Below are 8,016 nucleotides of genomic sequence, written 5' to 3' on the forward strand. Positions count from 1 at the left end.
ATGTCGTGTATGTTAAGTGTTTTAACATATCGAACGTGAGTATTTTGAGTGGGTTTATGTTACAGGTGCTCAGATCTTAAAGGAACTAATCTGGAGCACTTAGTATGGCAAGAAATTGATTGTGGGCAAAAAGGCAGCAATCGGGGATGTTCGGAAGTGATTCGTGCGCATCTAAAGTAAAACGGGCATATCCGGGGATAAAAAATTAGTTACGGAACCCATAATATATGAATTTTGGGTTTTTAGCTGAGAAGGGTATGAAAATGTTATAATGGGAGCTGTAAGGAAGAGCTTAAGTACCGTAGTCTACGGCCCAGTGACCTAGCCATAGGCTATGGCCAGGTCTGACGGGAAGTCTGTTATGGGATTGTTTTCTTCCATATTTAAGTCCAGTTAAAACCTATGTCGATAATCCTACATACCCTAGCCACCAAGGACGATTTTGGGGCCATTCTCCACCATCATAACACCTTCCAATCATCATAATCATCCATGTTATCATCATTGCAACAATTAATGAAGCTATTCAAGATCAAGATGCAAGGCTAAACCGTTCGTGAACATCTCTGGGAGTAGGGTTGTGTTTGTAAGCAAGACTTTTGGTATTTGATTTTTTTACATTAGAACTGGAGTTGATCAATTATTCGGTTGATTAACCTTTTATGTATGTTTATGCATTTATCAGTTTTTTGTAATTGAATATTTTGTGCTTTTATCAGTTTATTGATTTGTGATCATCAACTTTTAGGATTAAGTTCTTTGAGTCATTGACTCGTTTATCTTTAGCAATTAAATCACTTACATTTACCAAACCCTAAAACTGATAATCAATTAGGTTATTATTCATCGAAACCAATTGTTTGGATTAAGTTATGTTAATAAGTAAGGTCAAATATCTAGTCTTTTGATTTAGGTGTAATCAATCGAGTTTTCCAAATAGGTTTAATCAATTGGTCTAGTCTGCTTCACAACCTGAAACAAGGAGTTGGTTATCTTTCTCTCAATTGGTTTACAACCAAACAATATTTAAACCGTTTGACATCGTCTCTCCGCCTTACTTAATTAGTTACTGAACAATAAACATAACTTGCACTATCCACTGATTCCATGTGGATTTGATACCTTACTTGCCCTTGCTAGTAGAGGTAATTTTATAAATGATTTTGATTGACCTTTGGCATCGATCAAAACGGCACCGTTGACAGGGAATCAACGCGAAAATACCATAGTTGCTGATGGGGATGTTTGTGAAGAATGTCCGAACGCTTCCACTGCCTACATGGAGTAGATCATGTAAATCTCAAACATGTCTTCCTAAAATCATTCCTTGAATCATTGTCAAATGAATCATACAGAGCTCAAGAAAACAAAAATACCATAGTCGCTCAAGGTTCGGTTGGAGAGCTATACCAGCTGATTCTAAATGCTTTTTCAAAAATTTGAAACAAAAAACGGTTCTTAGTAGAGTTTAAAAGAACTGGAAGACGCTATGGTTCAGCCTATGATGACTAGCATCTCAAAATAAAATGCAAAGATGAATCCTCCTACTACTGCTCTCATACTTCCAGAAAGTATTGTTATAATAATGATTACTCTTCAAAAAGAAAGAAGTCTCATAAGAAAAGAGATAGGCCAAACAGAAAATGGAAATTTTCAAGGAAAAAATCAAACATGGAGGAAACACTTACCGATGCTATGTTTACAACCAGAAAGGACACTTTGCAAGAGATTGCAAAGACAAGAAGAAAACCCATGCCTTATTACAGCAGATCAATATGGTAGATTTAATAAATGTTTTCGACTTATAGTCCCTATATTCAACTGATGATGAATCAAGTGAGCAGATCATTTGCTCAATCAGGTATGATGTTTACTCAAGTTCAAGTAGTGAGTCAAGCGGATCGGAGACAAGCGACTCCCACGATGGCGTTAGGCTGATGTAGATGCTAACGTCATATAACAACATGGGTTTCCTTCCCGACGAAAATGATAGTAAGCTTACTATGGAAGATTACCCACCAGCCTGAAAAACAGCCAAGAACAATTAACCACAGTGTGTGCAATATCAGTAAAGATTCCTGAAGAAACATACAAACGAATCCCACAGAAGAAAGAAGCCCAACCCGCAAAAGCGAAAGAAACTGTCAAGATGTCACATGTGAAGATATCTTGAAAGATTAGGGAATAACCGAGAAGGGTTGTATCAAACATAACTTTAAAAGAAAACAGTGAAAAGAAAAGATTTGGGTATCACTTTAGAAAACGCAACCATTGCAAGAGGCTCCATTAAAAGAAATATCTATTGTTCCTCACAGTGCTGGGGAAGGCCCGGTGGCATATAAAAGCAAAGATATTTCCATGATCCAACACCACCCCATCTAAAACCACCATACTCTAAAAGCTATACAAAAAATGAATAAAGCTACCAACCCCAAGCAAACAAATTCGACCCCAATCCTGGTAGAAGTTGAAGGACTAATCACAACAAGCAACCTTGATGTTTCTCAACTAAACTACAAAACCTTCCTAACCATCGCCCTTAAGCAAAATGGTTCCTTCATGAAAAATTACAGGTTTCACCCAGATTACCTTTTTCTTAATACCTTACACATCAGTAATCTGAACCAACTATCTATAGAAGCCGTAGGCTTTTTTGGTATTTGTTTGAGAATTTTATGGTAGCCATGTCCTTTAACACCAATAAACTTATCAGTTACCTGATTGCCCATGAGTCAGGGATAGTACCTAAAGAAAGGACAAAAATGCTAAAACTCCTTAAATGGTTTTACCCGACCAACAAATGGGTTGAGCAATTGTAATCTAGACAAGGCAGCCACTGCTTGGTGTTATTCGGAAAACCGAGTAACTATATGCAAAACAACTTGTCAAAAGAAACAAAGATCCGTCTAGTCTCGTCTATAGGTGGTTTCAAATGAGCCCTTCAAGCTACTACTTCAAAGTTAACTTGGCAAGACATCTGTCGGTATTTGGCGAAAACAAACAAAGTACACCCTGAGAATATACCCCCAAGAGATTCTAGCAAAAGAAGATGCTTAGACAATCAAAATCCTCAAGACAAAAGAATGGGACCAAGTTATCTAGAACTACTAGAACAACATGTGCCATTCAACCAAGTTTTAGAGATCAATGCTCCGCTAGTCGAAGACCCGTATCCACCTTACCCCAACCCACCTCATTTTACCGTAGAAATCAAAGATATGGTTGAAATGAAGAAATACGTTCCTGAAAGATTTCACTAAGTTGTGCATTATTTTTGTGCTAAGTGTGTTAATGTGTGTTTAAGAATAAAGCTTAATCACTCTTAAAGTGATAATTCTTTTAGGTCTATGTTTTTAATATTTTATTTTGTGTGATGTAAGCCATGATGTAATTGGCTAGTGTGATGTAAGAAATGGTGTCAAGGATACTCATCCTTAGCCTATAAAAGGAGGGTTCCCATTAGTTTATAAGACATCCTTTGAAAGAAATAAAAACTTCTTCTTATATAATTATCTCTTACCTCTCTATACTTTCTCACTCTAAAATTTGAGTCTTTTCTTCTTTCTTTTTTCGGTTGTTTAAGGGTCATCTCAAGCCTAGAGAGCCTATTCCTTGAGGTTCAGAAGATTTCCAAGCCAAGCTTAGCCTTGTGTCATGAGGTTCTTACTGGTCTTTTATAGATCAACCATACACTCCCCCTGAAGATAATACAATAATCGTTATCATATATTACGTACACGACACCCTTTACCCTTGATTTCAAAAACATGCTAACCTTAAAATCACGACTACGCGATATGTTCGTCGTCCAACGCCTCGTCCATCGTCGCGACCAAAGTCTACCGTCGTGAGCACCGTCCTCTTCCGTCACAACCATCGATCGTTGTTCAAATTGAACAATTGAAATTGAAGAACAAAATTGATCAATTAACCTTGAAATTGATCCATTTAATCATCAATATGAAGCTTCAATCAATCAATTTTTGACTTTGAGTGATGGGTTTTAACCTTGAAAGTATCAGGATTTAAGCCTGAACGTTTTAGGTTTTAAGGTTTAACCTTGAACGTATTTCGTGTACCTAATGTACGTTAAACAATTATTGTACGTTAGCGCACCTCAAATAATATAATATAATATAATATAATATAATATAATATAATATAATATAATATAATATAATATAATATAATATAATATAATATAATATAATATAATATAATATAATATAATATAATATAATATAATATAATATAATATAATATAATATAATAGACTTGGAAAAGGCGTATGATAGTGTACCACGTCAATTGCTTTTTGATAGCCTTGATAGTAGAGGGGTTTCGAAAACAAATACATAGAGATAATTATAGATATGTGACGTGATGTCGAAAAATCACTAAAAAATAAACCAAATACAACTAATTAGATAGCAGTAAGTGGGTGTCGAAAACAGAGAGTTTGTGAAAAATGTGTTACTAAGTAGCTTTGTAATATGACTATATTAAATTAAACTTAATTGCATAAAAAGTAATTTCAAAGATTTTTTGTTTTGTTTGATTAACAAAAAAAAAACTGAAAACAATTTAACGAGTTTTACTGATTCAACAAAAAAATGCTGTCTCCCGATTTCAAGTTTCCAAGATTGACAATGTTAACTTTTACTTTTGGGATGAACTACATATACATAGTTCGTGAGTATGTGTTTGATTGTGATAAAAGAGGACTAAGTACTTGGACTGTAAAAACGCAAGGTTGTCACTCGATAATCAGTTTTATATAGCCAACCCTAATTCCCTTCCAATAAATCCCGATTGCTTATGGCACCAAGAATTGATAGTCAAGAACACGAATTACACTATAATAACAATTACTAATCAAACTCACAATCACCATAGCAATATATCATAAGATCAAACTACTATCCCACAAATAACATAAACAATTAACAATCATTCAATAGAAAACCTTATAATTCGGGAGAGAACACAAACGAAATTAGCCACACATAATTCGGTTTGCCATCACATCATTTAGATTACACATATGAATCAACAATACCAAATCAATGATTGGAATCACCAAACTATTGCTCTTCAACCCAAAAATCGCCCCTAGGTTGTCTCCTAATGATAGATAGATAGATAGATAGATAGATAGATAGATAGATAGACTGGGAAAAACGGAATAAAAACACAAAACAATCGGCAGTTACTGTTCGAACCATGGCCCACGGTTCCCACCGTGGGCCATGGTGGCCTCCACGGTGGCCCAGAACGCCATGGTACGGTGGGTTCAGGTCTACTATGATTAGTTGGACCGTGGCCCATGATCCAGACCGTGGGCTACGGTAGTCCTCTACCACAATCTTTATCTACTTGTCTCTTTTGACCACTCTCGAGTCTCTGGTTCCTTCGGTTGCCTCATGGTACACGATAATACCTCCAGAACCTCCTTTTAACCTACAAATAGCCACACAACAGTAGTCATCTAGTTCCATGTAATTAACACTTATTACATGGAATTTTATATCGTTTAAGCTCACTTACGGGTCATACTCCGATGTACCCGTCACATTCCCACACTTAACCGTTGCTTGCCCCCAAGAAACACCTCGAATAACAATTTTTTTCATTTTTAACTTATAACCACCAAACATACCAACAATTTCGGTTCAGTCAAGGTCCCAAGTCATACCCTAATCTCTTTACTATAGGTTTGCACTAGTATACTTGATATTCTATTTAAACCTTGGAATTCTAACCAAACCTAACATGCTTTCAGTTTTTACTCATACATAACACACCTTTACACATTAACCCTCTTCTATGTGATCATACACACATTTTCACATATAACCAATTCTCCTAGCATACGCTTGCACAATCATCAAATATCCACCTATATAAATGCTTTGACACAAATGCAAATCAAGAGGGCTTATAACGGGTTATATCGGGGCTAGGTGTAAGGTTATGGAAGGGAATATTTAAAGTAGCTCAAACGATACGATCCGGCTTATTACAAACAAACTAAGTAAACAATGAAATAAACAACTATATACATCACTAACTTCTCTTTCTTTCACTTTTTTAACAACTGCATAATACTTTGAACATTGCATCTCTAACAAAATTTTTTTTCCGAAGCATAATAGACATAATTCTTAAAACATCCTATTGATGAATACTAAAACAATTAAAAATACAAAGAAACCTACTAAATTGGATCGTCTGAATAAACAGAATAAGTCCAAAATTGTTGTAGGTTCCCAGCCGGATCTACACATGAGTATCTCGTAACACGAGGGTGCGGAATCCCCGCGTAATACGATACGAGCATAAGATATATAATACGTTGAACCGAAACACAAACACACGTTACAATACTAATAAACACGATTGTATTGCAACCCTTCAACACGTGATCTCAACAAGCCGAAGTGAGGAATATATAATCCTCGACAACTTCGCCTAACATACTAGGCGGAGTTGTCATAACTTCGCTTGTGACCAAGTTCGCCTACATCACAGGCGAACTTGTGTAAAACCATATTCAAACCAAAACAAACAATCTAACACGATTACAGACACATGCAAAACACAAGATACTGAACTACTGACATTATGCACCAACAGACTCCCTCTTGGCAGTAGCTTCATATCTCTATCTTCATTCTCGTGTCGTAATCCCAAAAATCTCGTTTCACCCGTCTTCAAGCATGAACACCCTGTCTGACAGAAACGGAGACCACCCTCTGGTACTTCTTGGCTTCATCTTTTCACGCAGGAATATAGAATATCTTCTTATCGTTTAGTACCTGCAAGTCAGCTTGAGACAAATTTACCAAGTGCATGGGATCATACACTCTTAGAATCTCCTGTTCATCTTCAACTTCCATAACTGCTTCAGCTGTTTGACTATCAACGTACCACCACTTGATATTCTTTAAGACATCCTTGGGCATTATCTTCATCGGCACTTCTTTCAAACACCGAACCGGCTTATATTTCATCACCATCCAAGGTTTGCCATCAGCTCGCATTCCCCTTTCCTTATCTTCAACTAACTTCCCTTTCTGCGGCTTTAACAATTCAAACTTCTTCTCTTTCACACTTTCTTTCCACACAATCTTCCCAATTATTCTGGCCATATTGTCATCTTTCCTATTAATCAAACCCAATTTAGCCAAATCCTTCACCTCACACTCAGGCAAGGTATTGAGAGATCTCAACATCCTCTTAAAATACTGAAGCCCATCAAAGCGTTTAATCACAAATAACCTTAACTGCTCATCATACAGCCAGCAAATAATACCTTTCTTCGACTCAGCATACCCTTTGATATTGTAACTCTTTTTGAACATGGTTGGAACCGCTGGCTTCTTTGTCTTAACAAACCACTGAGCGTAGCCTTCTTTCCATCTCGGCTGTTCTTCCCACTCAGACTCATCTGACACATCCATATCCTGACTCACGTTCACCTTGTCAACGTCTGGAATATCATGTTCTACACTGTCATCCACAATCTCTCCTTCTTCTATCTCACTATCAATCACAATTTGTTCTCCTATCTTTTCAATCTCCTCAACAGTTAACACATCATCATCACCCACATCATCATCACCCAACGTTTCCTCATCATCCACAACCACGACATTTTCACCACCTGATCCACCTGCCGTACCAGTTGACTCCCCCTGAGATGTGGAAGTCCCAAGAGTTTGTTCAGTTCTTGGCAACTCACCACCTGCACCTTTCGATGCATTGGGATCATCGTCTCTATCTTAACTCTTCTTTGTTCTCAACTCGTCGCCCTTGCAGCTCGTCTCTTCCTGAGATGCTAAGAACTGTTTTAGAGCATCAAAAAGTTTACCGTGCTCAACAAGGAGGGACGATTGGATCTGATTTTCTGCAACAAGGCGGTGGATAGCTTGAGTCTGAATTAGATTGACTCTTGACTGTTCAGCAACCACCCTTTCAAGAGACGCTATCCTTTCAGAATCAGACAAGGTAGCA

This window comes from Bidens hawaiensis, unplaced genomic scaffold (assembly GCF_021521415.1).
Source record: "Bidens hawaiensis isolate Kalapana, Puna unplaced genomic scaffold, B.hawaiensis_p1.1 tig00003540_1, whole genome shotgun sequence".
Taxonomy (NCBI): Eukaryota; Viridiplantae; Streptophyta; class Magnoliopsida; order Asterales; family Asteraceae; genus Bidens; species Bidens hawaiensis.